Here is a 15,067-nt window from a genome sequence, read left to right as displayed (position 1 = left end):
ACATTGATTTTTAAACTTTGCCTCATTCCTGGGTGAATTCCAGATCTCCGTTCCTCCAGAAGTGTCACCGCTCAAACTGAGTCTTTCTCCTTTCTGCGTTGTTTATCTCACAGTTGTGGGTTTCTGACTGAAAACTGCCTCCAGCTCACTGGAAGGCGGGGAGTTTAGCGCTGAACTCAGCGAGAGGTTTTGTTCTTATTAATTATGAGATTTAAACCCAGCTCGGCGAGATTGTGTCAGTGGGAACAATAATCATCTCCATTGTAATTCAATCACTCCAGTCTTCCATCCGATCAAAAGACCGTTTGTTCTTTCCTCCTCTCCCTCTCTATTTTCCTTGACTCTGTACTTGTTTGTAAACCATTAAATCACTACTTTTTTCCAGTTAGGGTCAAAGGTCAGCAACCTGAATCATTCACTCTCTTTCCCTCTCCACAGAAGCTGTTAAAGCTGATGCGTCCTTCCAACATTTTCTGTTTTGAGGTGGGATTCGCAGCAACTACAAAACCTAGTTTTGGATCACAGTGGTTCACTTTTCTCTGACTGAATCTTACCTGTTTGAACAGTTGAAAGGCTGAGGTTTTAAATAATGAGACAGCAGAATATGTCACCCTATTTGACATGAAATGAAACAAAATGAGAATTAATCATTTCTTAAAATGCTGCGAATGCAATATATATTTCATTGTCAATGCCAGCATTTGTTGTCCACCCCTATTTCCCACTGAACTGCGTATTTTGCTGGGCCATTTCAGAGGTCAGTTAAAAATCAATCACATTGCCTTTCCTCTGGAGTCCCATGGAGGGCAGAAAGGAGAGGGATGACAGATTTCCTTCTGCAAGATGTGTTTTCATGACAATCGGAAAACAAAGCTTCATTACTGAGACGAGCTTTCACTTCCGTTTCAGTTCTAGACTGCGGTGGGATCGTGACCTCTGAGCCTGGGCCACAGGATTCATACTCCACTCATTTTACCACTACGTCACAATCTTCCCGGAAGAGTGTAAGTTTAAATCCTTCACATGGAATCAAACTACTTAATTTCACATTGAAAACAAACATTTAAAGCAGTGTACTGTTGAAATCAGTGTCGTACACTCAGGATACCGGGGAACTGACGAGATATCTATTGCTTTCATTCAAAGACAGAAAAATGTGGTGAATCCTCAGCGTGAGTGATGAAGGAGCTGCGCTCCGAAAGCTCGTGATTTCAAACAAACCTGTTGCACTTTAACCTGGTGTTGTGAGAATTCTTACCGGGTACTGAAGGGCATTTCATTTACAATTCGCAAAAAGATTATTTTTATAAAATTAACAGCTTTCAGCAAATCGCACTGCAATCACATTGCAGACGGTGCAGTGAGTTACTCTCCTGGCCTCATTGTATCAGCCCCAGAGGACGATTTCTCAAGAACACAAAACGCTCAGCGATAAAGAGATCGGAGGCTTCATTCATCAGGGATTACCCGAGAGCACGTGACCTTTCTCCCAAATCACACACGCACACACACGCCCACAATTGCTCAATAATGCTCAGGTCACCTCAATTTCCGTGTTGGTTTCGTCGATAGAATTCGCTGCTTTAACTGCCATGGTTTGGGTTCGATTCACGGTTAGGGAATGATGATTCATTGCTCTCGTGCAACACATGAATTAAGGAGAGTGGATATTGCTCCCTGGTCGAAAACGGGAGAGATACTTGTGGCAGGTTGAACAGGAAGAAGGAAAAATCTGCCCCATTCCACAATCCTGTCAATTACCCACAACAATTCATATTTACATTCGGAAGTCTTACAACACCAGGTCTATTTGGAGTCAGGAGCTTTCGGGGCGCTGATCAAACAAAGCAAATTGATTTTATTATCGGAGCAAATGAACCTGTTGGATTTTAACATGATGCTGTGAGACTTCTTATTGTGCCCACCCCAGTCCAACGCCGGTATCTCGACATCATATTTACATTGCAATTGCTGGTACCTACTGTCAGAATGAGTGAGTTACCTTCGACTGCATAAAATTTCACTGTAGCTCACCACATTCAAAGAGTAGTGTTTGTTATAAACCTTATTGTGGTAAATCTGTTGAAATCCTTCAGCTTATCACTGCTCTGCTTTCATCACACTGGAAGCTAATGTGAAAAGATGAATAATTTCAAAGCTGAACAACGTGCACAAGACAGGAAGGAGAATGCGACTGTGAATAATTGGCACTGTGGAATCCCTGTATTCAGTCGATGGGAGAACCAGGAGAATGAAATCCTCATGGTCCAGTGCTGAGGATTTGGCGCTTTCAGGGTCATTGATCGGCTTCAATATGCTAAGATTTAAAGTTTTTGATAATCCATTTAACAAACCTGAGTTGTTTCCTGATCGAAAACAGCTCTGTCAGAAGCAGTGGAGTTAGATCTATATTTGTGTCCGAATTGGAAATGTCACATGGGCAACAGTTCAAGAACAAACACAGATAGTGAAGGACAGTGATAGGCTGCAAAGCGCTGCCAATAGATCAGGAATTTGTCTGTCCCAACCTGAAATGTGTTCAATGAGGGAAATACACAGCAAGTCGGCAAAGATCAGTGGAGTGAGGACTGAGTTAAACTTTCACCAGAATGCTGTTTTTATAATTGCAAAGTCCTGAGATTGAGAGCAGAGAGTTGACATTTGAGGCGTTTCAGTTCTTTGAGAGATGAATGCCTGCCGTGTTTTACAAGGTAAGTTTCACAGGATCAGTAATGATGAGATTGGTGGGTTTCGGAAATTAAAATTTACACGTGAACAGCTTGTGGGACTATTTCATTTATCGTTGCCGTCTGGCAGTGTGTTTTATATTCTGATAAAACCTGTATTTATAATACAAGCATAAGATGGTGGAAATTCTCAGCAGGTTTGGCAGAATCTGTGGACACGCATCAAATTCGAAACACTTCCATTTGTCACCTGTCTTCCTGAAGTATACTGATTATTGTTTTCAAAAAAACTGATAATACCTTTTCAAAGCAGCTGTCCCATCTCTAAGTGTTATTAAATATTAAGGAATCACATTATCTCACAGTCATGTGGCATTTATAATTCCCCAATGCTTGAATAATATTCTGCAACTGCAGTCATGGAGAAAGGGATAAAATTCGGGACAAATGCTATTTTCTAAATCTTATGTTAGATCAATGACTCTGCCACATGGCTAAGGTTTACAACAGAATTATAATTCTCCAAAGCAAGGATTTAAATTGCAATCAGACTGCACTGTTTGATATTCTAGGCCGGTCACATTGGTCATGAGCAGAGCTTCTGGATTGTAGGAGTTAACATGTTCATTTCATATACGAAAGGCTCCCCGATTCAAAATAAGGTCGAAACACAATTGAAATTAACATTTTTTTAAATTTTCCCCGATTCTAGATCGTTGTTGCATATGAGCTGAATTGGAGCAAACAAAATGTTAGTTTGTACTTCATCATTGATTGCAAAAATGCCCTGAGGGGGTATAGCTCATTGATATTAAGGGAATATAGCTTAGGGGTCGGGCATTTGACTGCAAGTCAAGACGTTTCTGCATTCAAATCGGATGCCTCTTTCCGCGCTTAATAGATTTTGTTTTCAATCTAAACTGTCTTTCATTGGCTGGAAAGCAGGAAAATGGAAACTCAAGGTCAAACATGGGTTGAAGTTTCGAGTTCAGTTATTGAGTTTAATAACATTTGAAAGATATAAATTGTTACAAATAATATGTGAGAGATAAATGTTCAATAAACTAACGTCGGCTAACACACGATAAGTATTTTTAGTGTTGCCCAAGGACTCAGTGACACTCAAAAACCGAGAGACAATGAAAGTAGATGGAGAGAAAAAAAATTGGAAGCGCCATCCTTGGATGTTTTCGAACCACCAACTTTTCAATTAACAGCTGAACGCGCTGGTCAATTGCGCCACAGAGACTGACACATCTGTAGCCCACGTGGCATCTTAAATCATAGTGTTAAAGTGTTGGCTGCAAATTCGATGCCAATTTAATTTTCACCAAACCTGACACAGAAAGACCAAATGTTGGCATCGTTTACAAATCTAAACATGTATCTTTTACTATTTTACCCCACAGTGTTGTTGTGGTGTAATAGTCAATCCCTTCTCCAAACATGGGAAAAGGGCCGTTTGATAGTGCAGGGAGGGACAGATTGTTCCCACTGATTGGGCTCAGTAACAGAGGACTGGGATTGAAGGTCATGAAATGTTTGCATTGATATAGAACCTCTCCCGACCAGTGGACGTCACAAAGCGCTTTCCAGCCAATGAAGGGCAGTTTAGATTGAAAACAAAATCTATTAAGCGCGGAAGGAGGCATCCGATTTGAATGCAGAAGCGTCTTGACTTGCAGTCAAATGCCCGACCCCTAAGCTATATTCCCTTAATGTCTAACCTCCGTTTTGTCGCTCTTTAGTCCTCTGTCTCGCGTGGTCTATGGTTATGTTTGTTCCTCTGTGTCCGTCACTATGCTTACGTACCTCATGGGCGTGGACATTTTTTTTACCATCACAAACTCTATTCACTTACTTTATAAATCTTCATGGTAAATGTACGGAACATAGCAAGAAGTTTAAAGTTGTGAGGTGAAATTGATCCTTTCTGTTATTTGTGAGTGGAGGGTGCTTATTGACTGAGTTACCGTACGTTCCATTGTGCAAGGTGATTAAAATTTTTCTTTGATCAACATTTAAACAGACAGCGGATTCACTCGGTGTGATGGTGGGTTCCAGTTCTATATCTGCGATCACAGCATCAATTCATGCCACTTACTGTCAACCTAATATTTCTAATAGTTTGGATGACCCAATATTTCTAATACGTTGGATGTTTAATCTAATTTACTTCGTTTTATATTTCATTATTTTCATCTCAGATCTATCTCCACCAGAGGCAAGTCTCGCTTTCAAAATGTTCTGTTCAGGTGGAACATAAGATAGTCCTTCATCCAATGGCAACAAGGATTACTTTTCGCTGCAGCATGAAAGCGGCAATGAGATGAAATAGTCAGACAAGCTGCTCATGTGTTCCTCTCAATTTCCCAAATCCACCAACCTCATCACTGCAGCTCCTGTGAAATCGCTGGACAGTACACCCACCGGCTCCATATTATCCACAGGACACGCGACTTCTTCAAAGATTTTGTGCATGGTCTCATTCTGCGGTGCAAACATTCTATGATACTCTGCTTTCCTCACGCTCAGACCATGGACTGTCAACAAGTTGTTCATTTATCTCTCTTGAATTGTACCCGGTCAGGGCCCTTTCCTGTTGTTATGTTTCCTAGCTCCTGGATTTCACTTGTTTAAAACTTCCTACATTTCCAAACTTTCCCAGCTTAAAGGGTAAAATGAAAGGTGATGAAGGTGTGAGAAGAGAGTCCTTTCCCTGTGCGCACTTGCTGCCTGACTTGCTGAGTTTTTCCAGCGCTTCCAGCTTTCAGTACAGCTGTCTGATCAGATTTGTATGACAATATAATATCCGTATTTGAGCAGCTCCCACAGCGGCGGCTCGTTGGTCTAGGGGTATGATTCTCACTTTGGGTGTTATGATATGCAAGACTGCGAGAGGTCCCGGGTTCAAATCCCGGACGAGCCCCATTGTTGTTGTTTGCAATGACAAAGCCTTGTTCAATGGCAAAGTCTTGTTCATTTCTTTGTCGTGCACACGGCAGGATGTGTTTTCCCGTGGTTTGGTTTGGGAAACTGACAACACAAGGAATCTAACAACACAATGCACTCACAGGCAATTCAAGATGTTTTCAAAAGTTGTCTATTCTTTTGGACATTCTCTTTACCCCTAGTCAACAATTCAGAGGACCCAATGCTTGTGGGTTCCGGCCGCTGGCTTTGTGTACATTGTTATTCATTCAGACGATGTGGCTGACTCCCCCACGCACTGTCTATATCTGTCTCTCTTTGTTTCTGTTTAACGACCTCATTATTTTTCACTCTTTCAGTCTCTCACTGTTCTCTATCCACTTTCCATAGTGTGTTCTTCTTTCCCTCTATTCTCGCACTGTCTGTGTAACGAAGGTTCAATGGATTGATTGCTGTGATGAGACAGTTGCCCTTGGAGGAGAGATTCATTGTGGTTATCCCTTTCTCTCTAATAAAAAGTGATCCCATTGACAAGTCTGCAACGGCGAGACTGTTTGATAGTGTACATGCTGAGGGATTGTTTCCATCGCTCCCCCCAGTTCTCCTCCTCCCCACCCCCACCACCGCCCGCTGGGGTAAGCACAGTACGAAGTCTCACAACACCAGGTTAAAGTCCAACAGGTTTATTTGGTAGCACAAGCCACAAGCTTTCGGAGCACTGCCCCTTGATCAGGTGAGTGGGAGTTGTGTTCACAAACAAGGCATATATAGACACAAACTCAATTTACAAAACAATGGTTGGAATGCGAGTCTTTACAGGTAATCAGGTCTTAAAGGTACAGACAATGTGAGTGGAGAGAGGGTTAAGCACAGGTTAAAGAGATGTGTATTGTCTCCAGCCAGGACAGTTAGTGAGATTTTGCAAGCCCAGGCAAGTCGTTGACTATCTCCAATAAGTCATTCCGTCTCAAAATGCCTGTAGATCCTGTCTCTTAAAATACCTTCCAACAACTTACCCATCACAGATGTGAGGCTCACTAGCCTGTAGTTCCCAGGCTTTTCCCTGCAGCCCTTTTTAAACAAGCACAACATTTACCACCCTCCAATCTTCAGGCACCTCACCTGCGACTATCAACGATTCGAATATCTCTGCTAGGGGACCCTCAATTTCCTCCTCAGCCTCCCACAATGTCCTGGAATATACTTCATCAGGTCCCGGGATTTATCCGCCTCGATGCGAGTTAAGACTTCCAGCACCTCCTTATCTGTAATATGTACACTCCTCAAGACATCACAATTTATTTCCTGAAGTTCCCGAACATCCATGCTTTTCTCTACAGCAAATACTGATGAGAAATATTCATTTAGGATCCCACCCATCTCTTGTGGATCCGCACATAGATGATCTTGTTGATCCTTAAGAGGCCCTACTCTCTCCCTTCCTACCCTTTTGCCCTTTCTGTCTTTGTCGATGCTCTTTGGATTCTCCTTTGCCTTATCTGCCTCATTGATGTGGTTGGTGGGTTCTGAAGATTGAAAGTTACACTTAGGAACATAGGAATTAAGATCAGCAGAAGGCAAATTCAGCGCTTCGAGCCTGCTCCAGCATTCAATCAGTTCATGGCTGATCTTTCCCTGGTCTCAAATCCACTGCCCCTTATCTGTTAATTCATTTTGTGTTGGAAATATATCTGTCTCCTTCTTTCAACCTTTTTAATGATTCAGACTCCACCCTTCTATGGAGCAGCGAGTTCCACAAATCGACGACCATTAGCAATAAGTAGTTCCCCAACAGCTCCGTTTTAGATCTACCGCCTCTCAACCTATTCATGTGACAGTAGGTTGGTTCTATTCTTTCCCCACAGATGCTGTCAGATCAGTTGAGATTTCCAAGCATTTTCTGTTTTTTGCACAGATTCCAGCATTCATCGTATTTTGTTTTTTTGTGTAATTGTGACCTCTTGATCTCGACTGCCCAATAAGAAGAAACATTTTGTCTACGTTTACTCTATCAATCCCTCTTAAAATTTTATATAATTCGATCACTTCAGCATATTGTGGGACGATTTCGCCTCAGTGTCAATTTCATGCCCCAGCGAACTCCCAGCGACTGTATACCACTGTGCCGCCACCTAGCAGAGATGGCAGCGCAGTGGGATACAATCGGGAGTGAGTTGCCCTGGGAATTCTTAACATCGACTCTGTAGTCTCATGGCTTCAGGTTAAACATGTGGAAGGAAACCTCTTACTGGAGACCAGGTACCGTCCTCCTTCGGCTCATGAATCAGTGATCCTCCATGTTGAAATACACTTGAAGGAAGCACTGAGGGTGGCAAGGGCGCAGAATGTACTCTGGATGGGGGATTTCAATGTCCACCACCGAGAATGGCTCAGTAGCTGCAATACTGATCGAGCTGGTCGGGTCCTAAAATATGTCACTGTTAGACTTGATCTACAGCAGCTGGTGAAGGAACCAACAAGAGGAAATAACATACTTGACCTCATCCTTACCAATCTGCCGGCTGCAGATGCAACCGTCCACGACGGTATCAGCAAGAGTGATCACTGCATAATCCGTGTGGAGATGAAGTCCCGCCTTTGCATTGAGAATAGCCTCCATTCTGTTATGTGGCACTATCACCGTGTTTAATGGGACAGACTTCGAACCGATCTCGCAACTCAAGACTAGGCATGCATGGAGCGTTGTGGGCCACCAACAGCAGGGGAACTGTACTCCAGCACTATCTGCAATCTCATGGCCCAGAATATACCCCACTTAACCATTACCATCAAGTCAGGGAACCAACTCTGGTTCAATGGAGAGTGCAAGGGTGTTGGGGCGGGGGGGGGGGGGATGTGTGTGTGTGTGTGTGGGGGGGGGGGGGGGGGACGCGCAGGAGTAGCACCAGGCATACCAAAATGTGAGGTGTCAACCTGGAGAAACTACCAAACAGGACTCTGTACATGCCAAATGGCAAAAACAACAAGTGATAGACAGAGGTAAGCGATCCCACAACCAACAGATCAGATCTAACCTCTTCAGTCCTTCCACATCCAGTCGTGAATAGTGGTGGACAATTAAACAACTCACTGGAGGAAGAAAATCCACAAATATCCTCATCCTCACTGATGGTGCAGCCCAGCACCTCATTGCAAAAGATAAACCTGAAGAATTCGAAGCAATCTCCAGCCAGGAGTGTCGACTGGATGATCCATCTCGGCCTCCTCCAGTGGTCCCCAGCATCTCAAATGCTAGTCTCCAGCCAATTCGATTCACTCAATTTGATACCAAAAAACGGTTGGAGGCACTGGACACTGGAAAGGCAATGGGCCCTGATAACATTCCGGCAATAGTACTTGTGCTGTAGAACTTACCGCTCCCCCAGCCAAGTTCTTCTCGGACAATTACAACACTGGCATCTTCGCAACAATGTGGAAAATTGCCCAGGTATTTCCTGCACAAAAAAAGGCACGGGAAATCCAACTAGCCAATTATCGCCAAATTCGACGACTCTCCATCATCTGTCAAGCGATGGCAGGGTCATCAACAGACCTCCTCAGCAAAGCCCAGTTTGAGTTTGGCCAGGGTGACTCAGCTGCTGTCCTCATTTAACCTTTTGTTCAAACATGGACAATGGAGCTGAATTCCCGAGGTGAGCTGAGAGTGATAGGCCTTGACATCAAGGCCGCAGTTGACCAAGTGTTTAAACTACCACGTGTAACTTGCGGCTATAAACTAAAGTTGAACATAAGGCTCCAGCGAGGATTGAACTCGCAACCTCTGGTTTACGAGACCAGTGCTCTATGGAGCCAATCCTTTGCAATTAGCTTGCAATAAATGTATAATAATCAGTGGAACAGACTGCATTTTCAGATGGAAATAGATATGCTTGAGCGGGAGAGCAGGGAGTTAGAATATGTGGCGATAAATGGGCAGAATTTGACATGTGCCAGTTACTTCAAACGATCAATGTTTGCCGTGTGCCTGCCGATAAATTCTTCTTCTGAGCTTATACTTGTTGTTACACCTCTGACTTTTCCACGTCTGATACAATTCATCCAGTTTGAAGATTAACCCTTGTTTCTCCCTTCACAGACAATGTGAGGCCTAATTTGATTTAATGAAGAGTTAAACAAAAAAATGTTCACCCCGTGACTGGGAATCAATCCCGGGCACGGCGCCTAATCCTGACCACTAGAAAAGCTCATAAGAGAGATTTGCAATTAGACCATAAACATCTATTTTCCCATTGTCTCATTTCATGTCATTGTCTAAACTTTGCCAGATATTCACACAGTCAATTTATCATTTATAAGCAATTACAGCAAATACGTGGCCAATCCACCTAACATGCACACCTGGACACTGTGGGAGGAAACTGGAACACCGGCAGGAAACTCAGGCACACACGGGGAGAACGTGCAAACGCCTCACAATTACCAAAGGTTGGAATTGAAGCCGGGTCCCTGGCGCTGCGAAGCCACCGCGGCGCCCACTATGCGACAATCACTTCCACTGCAGCGTTGATTGCAAGACAAAGATGTTTGTGGATACATTGGAAACAACGAGAGCTCCCGGCACTGGCAATCTTCCAGCCATTTTACTAAAGCGTTGTGCTCCTGAACTTGCCGCGCTCCGAGTCAAGCAGTTTCAGTACAACTGCATCACTGTTATCTACCTGGCAAACTGCAAATCAAATCAAGACAATTACCACCAGTCTGCTCTCGGTCATCAGGAATGTGATAGAAGGGGTCAACAAACATGGTATCAAGAAGCACTGACTTCGCAGTAACCAGCTAACAGTTAATCAGAGAAGTCTGAACTAGGCAACAAAGAGGAACCTTCTCCAGTCAGCCTTTGTTCGCACATGGACAAAAGAGCTGTACTCCAGAGGTGTGACGAATGTGGCTGCCTGTGATATCAAGGCATTTAAAGTGCTCTTCTAAATGGTTCTTAAGTGTGCTTAGTGTTGGTGTTCTTGCCTCTAACAACCTTTCAGGCAGTGGGTTCCAGATTGCCATCACCCTCTGATCCTCTCTGAAGCTCTTTCTCCATACCTTAAATCTAAGCCGCCTGGTTGTTCACCCTTCTGCTATGGGGAAACGACTATTCCTATCTGCCAATCCATGTCCCCCAAAATTTTGCACACTCAATCATGCCGGCCCTCAGCATTCAATGCTCAGGCGAAATCAGCCCCAATGTATTTCGTCCCTCTTCACAGCTGAAAATCTCCAGCGTCGTGTCCAGAACTAAAACCACTTGTAGCAGCGTTTGAATTGGAATTCACGCCTCCCCAAAGACTGGAACCTCAACCCAACGTCTTCGACCACTCGGACCCGCTACCACCGAAGTGCAAACGATCACCAGGTATTTTAACGGTATTGCTAGTGAAATAGCTCAGAGGCAAAGCATTTGGTATGAACCATTGGGTACTTCGAGTCCGTTCCGTCAGTTAATCAGAGAAGTGATCCATGCAACAAAGAGAAATCTTCTCCAGTCAGAAACACAATGAGCTTTAGTGAAGGGCCTGTACGATTTAAACTGTCCTTAACCTCGTCTGGTTCCTAATTTCCCGCCAGAAATGACAATAAAACTTCCTGTTGAATTTGGTCAGGGTCTTCACGTCAATGAGGGCAGGACATGAGGCGAGACCAGGATTCCTGCATTCGACAGGGAAATAACTGAAATGTGTTTCATGGTTTGGACACGAGCAATAAATCTTCATATCCTGACCTGTAATCAAAACAGCAGTGAAAGTGTCAAACTCTATCCATCAGACCAGCAGGTTACAGCATGTTTTAAAATTTGCTTTATCCACGCTCCTTTTCTTATTTTTAAGCTCGCTGAAAGCACACTTGAACCAAAGGGATTCACCTGAAAAATGACACAATCTGCTTCAATACCAGTGATATGTTCAGCCATTGACAACATACAACAAACTCGCCACTTCAATTATTACATTCTTTCTGAGGGTTCGAAACCGGACAGCAATATTTCTGCATGCTTTTCAATACAGAGTCAGGGAAACGTTTCATAATTTGTGTTTTTGGTAAATGTCAACTGATATGCTGAGTATTTCCAGCATTTTCTGATTGCAAAGTCAGGTGTCACTCGGTAAAAACAACAAAAGTGAAGGTCTGTGGTAGAGAGCAAGGCAAGGTGGATTAATTGACACAAGGAATGATAGACAAGCCAACATTGAGCAGGTGATGCTGGAGAGCGGGTGGTCTCGTGGTTCAGATTCAAGGCTTTAACCGCCAAGGCCCAGGCTCAATGACAGGTGACAAATTGTGAAAATAGAATTTCGTATGAAACAACTTGTCTCTTTCTTATTCCTGATCAACTAATCACAACTGTTGTTTCAAAGCAATATGCCAAGACTAATAAGCTGTTCCTCGACTGTAACTTTCTATAATTGTTTCATTTTCATCCCCACTGCTGCTGCCTTCACAATATTTCTTTCATCCTACAACCCATTACTGCAAAATCCACCTTCTTCACTTGTGTTCAGCTCCTGTGACCTCATGGGACTGAGTAGATTCAATACGAAGATTATCATTTAGTCCGAGATTTGGAGCGAGATCTAGGCGATATTTGTGTCAGTGTAAAAGGTAAAGTCTGACCCATTACCACCCAAATATACTTTGCAACACCATCTCTATCGTCAGTGCGTTGCAGCCTATCGCTCTCCTTTGCTTAATAAAACAAATTATTGCTTATGCTGGAAACTGAAACAGAAACAGAAAATGCTGGATAATGTCAACAGTTTTAACAGTATCAGTGGATAGAGAACAGAGACGACGTTTCGAGTCCTGATGACCCGCCGTCAGAGCTCTGAACCTCTGACAAGTTGATTTCGAAACGTTGGCTCCAATCTCATAGAGTCAAAGAGTCTTAGAGTCACAGAGGTTTACAGCATGGAAAAAGGCCCTTCTGCCAGGCTTGTCCATGCCACCCTTTTTTAACTACCAAGCCAGTCCCAATTGCCCGCGTTTGGCCCATATCCCTCGATAGCAATCTTGCTCATGTAACTTTCTAAACGCTTGTTAAAAGACACAATTGTACCCGCCTCTACTACTATCTCTGGTAGATTGTTACAGACACTCACCACCCTCAGTGTGAAAAAAGAATGCTCCTCTGGATCCTTTTGTATCTCTCCCCTCTCATCTTAAACCTATGCCTTCCAGTTTTAGACTCCCCTACCACTGGGAAATGATATTGACTATCTAGCTGATCGATGTCTCTCAGTATTTCATAGACCTTTATAAGATCGTCCTGAGCCTCCGACATTCCAGAGAAAAAGTCCCAGTCTATCCAACCACTCCTTGTAACTCAAACCATCAAGTTCTCGGAGCATTCTAGTAAATCGTTTCTGCATTCTTTCTAGTTTAATAATATCCTTTCTATAATAGAATGACCAGAACAGTACACAGTATTCCAAGTGTGGCCTTACCAATGATTGCACAACTTCAACAAGATGTCCCAGTTTCTGTATTCACTGTTCTGACCAATGAAACCAAGCATACCGAATGCCGTATTCACCACTCTATCCACCTGTGACACCACTTTCAATGAGCTATGAACATGTACCCCTAGATCTCTTTGCTATATAACTCTCGCCACGCCCTACCATTAACTGAGCAAGTCCTGCCCTTGTTCGATCTACCAAAATGCATCACCTCGCATTTATCTAAATTAAACTCCATCTGCCATTCGTCAGCCCACTGGCTGAATTGATCAAGTTCCCGTTGAAATCTGAGATAACGTTCTTTCTTCACTGTCCACTATGCCATCATTCTTGGTGTCATGTGCAAACTTACTAACCATGCCTCCTAAATTCTCATCCATATCATTAATATAAATGACAAGTGACAGTAGACCCAACATCGATCCCTATGGCACACCGCTGCTCACAGCCTTCCAGTTTGAAAAACAAGCCTCTACACCACCCTCTGTGTTCTGTCATCAAGTTAATTTTATATCAATTTGTCTACCGAGCTGGATCCCGTGAGTTTTAATCTCATGCAACAACCTACCATGCGGTACCTTGTCAAAGGCCTTGCTAAAGTTCATATAGACAACATCGACGGCACTGCCCTCATCTACCTTCTTGGTTACCCCTTAAAAAAAAACTCAATCAAATTTGTGAGACATGATTTTCCACTCGCAAAGCGATGCTGACTGTCCCTAATCAGTCTTTGACTCTTCAAATGCCTGTCGATCCGATCTCTAAGAATTCCTTCGATAAACTTAGTTGGGCGGGGCGGCGGGGGTGGGGGGGTGGGGTGAGGGGGAGGGGGGCGATAGCCTCGTGGTATTAACGCTAGACTATTAATCCAGAAACTCAACTAAGTTCTGCGGACCGGGGTTCGAACTCGGTCATGACAGCCGGTGGAATTTGAATTCAATAAAAAAATTCTGGAATTAAGAATCTACTGATGACCATGAAACTATTGTTGATTGTTGGAAAGACTTATCTGGTTCACTAATGCTCTTTAGGGGAGGACATTACACGGTCTGGCCTATATGTGACTCCAGAGCCATAGCAATATGATTGCCTCTCAACTGCTTTCGGGCAACTGGGGATGGGCAATAAATGCTGGCCAGCCAGCGACGCCCATGTCCCATGAACACGTAAAAAAACTACAGCTGTGAGGCTCAACGGCCTGTAGTTCCCTGGCTTTTCGCGTTTAAACAAAGACACAACATTTGCCACCCTCCAATCTTCGGGCACCTCACCTATTCCTATCGATGTTTAAAATATCTCTGCTAGTGGATACACAATTTCCTCCCTAGCCTCCTACAACGTCCCTAGGATAAACTTCATCAGGTGCTGAGGATTTATCTATCGGGATGCGCTTTAAGACTCCAGCCTATCCTTCTCTGTAAAACCTAAACTCCTCAAGATATTGCTATTTATTTTCCCAAGTTCCATCACACCCATGTCTTTCTGATGGTCTCTCTGCAAAAATGCCTTCAGACCTGATGAGATATTCTAGTCCACTTCTGGCCTCCCCCTCCATTAGGAACATTCTCTCTGAATCTACCCTGTCTAACTCTGTTAGAATTTTGTCGGTTGCTATGACTCCTCCCTGAATCTTCTAAACTAGAATGAATGTAATGCTAACCGACTTAGTCCCTCCTCATATGACAGGCCTGTCATCCCAGATATAAGCCTGGTAAACGTTCGCTGTACTCCCTGTAGGGCAATGAAATCCTACCCCAGATAAGGACACCAAAACTGCACACAATACTCACGGTGTGGTCTCACTAACACCGTATACAATCGCATTCATGACTGAAGAGGCTCGAAAGGCTGAGCGGCCTGCCCTTGTCCCTATTCCTTATGGCATTGTTGATCCTCATGTTTTGGAACTCTCTTTCTCAATAATCGGTGGCAACAGAGCTTTCATTATTTTTAAGGTAGATGTGGATACGTTTTTGCTGA

The 15,067-nt window shown here is 43.5% G+C and overlaps 1 non-coding gene across 1 annotated transcript; it reads left to right on the top strand.

Moving 5' to 3' along the window:
* The first annotated feature begins 5,526 nt into the window (after positions 1-5,526).
* On the top strand, positions 5,527-5,616 carry trnap-ugg (transfer RNA proline (anticodon UGG)). Its single transcript is given in 2 exon segments — positions 5,527-5,562; positions 5,581-5,616. It is a non-coding gene; the product is annotated as a tRNA-Pro (tRNA).
* Positions 5,617-15,067: the final 9,451 nt, after the last annotated feature.

The sequence above is a fragment of the Mustelus asterias genome, chromosome 30, assembly GCF_964213995.1.
Source record: "Mustelus asterias chromosome 30, sMusAst1.hap1.1, whole genome shotgun sequence".
In the NCBI taxonomy this organism is placed as follows: Eukaryota; Metazoa; Chordata; class Chondrichthyes; order Carcharhiniformes; family Triakidae; genus Mustelus; species Mustelus asterias.
The sequence above is the reverse complement of the archived record's forward strand: the minus strand, read 5'-3'. Positions and strand labels throughout refer to the sequence as shown.